At 44.9% G+C, this 2,296-nt stretch overlaps 1 protein-coding gene across 1 annotated transcript in view; it reads left to right on the plus strand.

Moving 5' to 3' along the window:
* LOC101858851 (fibrillin-3) overlaps window positions 1–2,296 on the plus strand; it is a gene marked incomplete at both ends in the record, with an annotated part of 89,182 nt that overhangs the window by 86,615 nt on the left and 271 nt on the right.

A 2,296-nucleotide genomic window follows, 5' to 3' on the forward strand; every position in this document is an offset into this window, starting at 1 on the left:
CACACACACACACACACACACACACACACGCACACTCACTCACTCACACTCACTCACACACACATACACACGACATGTGGGTGGTTGATGGGTACTCTGATAAGGTTTGCTCTTTCTTTCCTATCAAAACATCTATTATTCTTATATCTCTTCTCACTCTTCTTGGTGTTTATCACTGTCTCGTAACACCTCCAATCTTTGGCACGTAAGGCCTAAATGTGCTGCAAGTGCCGTAAAACTCTGACAAAAATCTTTTTTAGTACGCTTTTGTTCTGTCTGTCAGCGATAGGTGAGGAGGGTGGTGAACAGGTGTGTTTATAATACACTTTTCTTTCTCATCTTTCACACGTTCCTCTACTCTTAAGTATTTCATTACTGTACAGTGCTGAATGGGCCGGATAACTCTCACAAAGCCGAACAATCTGAGAATTTCTCGTCACTGGGAGATGAGGGAGTTGGGAAGTCACTATGGGTCATCTAGTATGTATTTCTTTTTTCCCCCTATGTTGTAAGTAAGTAAGTAAGTAAGTTTATTCAGTGTTTAAGGCTATTGGCCCTCATCACATGATATTTATAAAACTCTCCTTTGTTAAATAAAGTTTCCATAATGAAAGGGCTCAGGTTGTGCACATACCCTTGATCATGGGTCAAACATTGCGTGTTTCTGTCACTGGACCGAGCCAGGCTGGGGGACAGGAACAATTATGTTGATTGTTTAGTAAAATTAATATCGAAATGCAAAGTACAGCAACTCTGGTGTCTACTTCGGGGAGGGGGGGGGGTGTTGGCTGAATATCGTGACTTAAGCAATACCGGTCTGTTTTAGTTTTACTTAGGTTTTACGGCGCTCGCAACTGCTTCAGGTCATATGAGCGCCTAGGGGTGGATGTCAACAGAGAAGTCCTTACAGGGAATCAGGCTTACTCTTCACTTCTCTTTAGCTTCAACAGCACAAAGTCTGCTTCGACTACCAAGGCACCCTGGAAATAGCGGGTCACAAGAGAGTGACAAACATACAAAAGAAGTAGAGGAAACATGACGATAGTCAGGATTAGGAAAGAAAAAGCGGCAGTTCCCTGTAGCAGTTCAGGCACAGTTATGAGCATGACATTGATGAATCAGTTCATTTACAATTACAATTCTACTGTGCATAAGAACATGGTTAATGTCCTCCCTCCTCCCTTTGGGAATGGCTTAAAGACAATTCAGTCAGTAGCACTGCCCCCTGGGGGTAACCAACATGTTTGTGTGTGTGTGTGTGTGTGTGTGTGTGTGTGTGTGTGTGTGTGTGTGTGTTTGTGTGTGTGTGTGTGTGTGTGTATGTAAAGAGGAGGGGGTGAGAGGAGGAGGGGGGTGAGAGAAACTATTGGACTCGGGGACACAGTGTTTAGGTGGGTGGTCACAAGACTGCGACAAAAGCCTTTATTTGACAACTTGTCGTTTGTCAAAGTCCTACTCCCAGCCAGTGATTTGATCTAATAATTAAGTAGTAAAAGAACCTCCATGAATTGTCTCGTCCTGATGATTAATCAATGCATCTGCTTTCTGACCTTTCATATTCTACACACATTTACATCTCCATTGCTTCCAAATGTATTGACCATGTGTCTCCTTTGGAGCATATCGAGGAAATCAAGATCTGAAGAGAGGGAAGTAGTACTTGGGCAATCTACTTCCTCTATGTCTACCACACAAAGCAGTATCATGTATACTGCTGTAAGATCTACTTCCTCTATGTCTACCACACAAAGCAGTATCATGTATACTGCTGTAAGATCTACTTCCTCTATGTCTACCACACAAAGCTGTATCATGTATACTGCTGTCAGATCTACTTCTTCTATATCTACCACTCAAAGCTGTATCATGTGTCTAAGATGGTCTCTCGGAAAAGGCCACCACATTCTCTTCTACTTTTATCTACCAGAATGTGACTCATTCCACTGGGGTGAGGACTGCAGAAATCAGTGTAACTGTTTCGTCCCGGGTACAACTCGCTGTGACGCCGTCACCGGGTGTGCCTGTCGTGACGGCTGGAGGGGCGTGACGTGTGACCGTGACGTGGACGAATGCTCCGCATCTGTGCCTGTGTGCCCCGTGTCGGCAGAGTGTCGGAACAGCTACAGGGGCTACACGTGTGTGTGCAGGGAGGGCTATACAGCACAGGCGGGGGGTGGTGGCGGGCTCAGCTGTGAGGGTGAGTGGTGGTTGTTGTTGTTGGTGGTGGTGGTGGAGGTGTTGTTGTTGTTGTTGGTGTTGTTGTTGTTGTTGTTTTTGTTGTTGTGGTTGTTTTTTA

Source organism: Aplysia californica, unplaced genomic scaffold (genome assembly GCF_000002075.1).
Source record: "Aplysia californica isolate F4 #8 unplaced genomic scaffold, AplCal3.0 scaffold00099, whole genome shotgun sequence".
NCBI lineage: Eukaryota > Metazoa > Mollusca > Gastropoda > Aplysiida > Aplysiidae > Aplysia > Aplysia californica.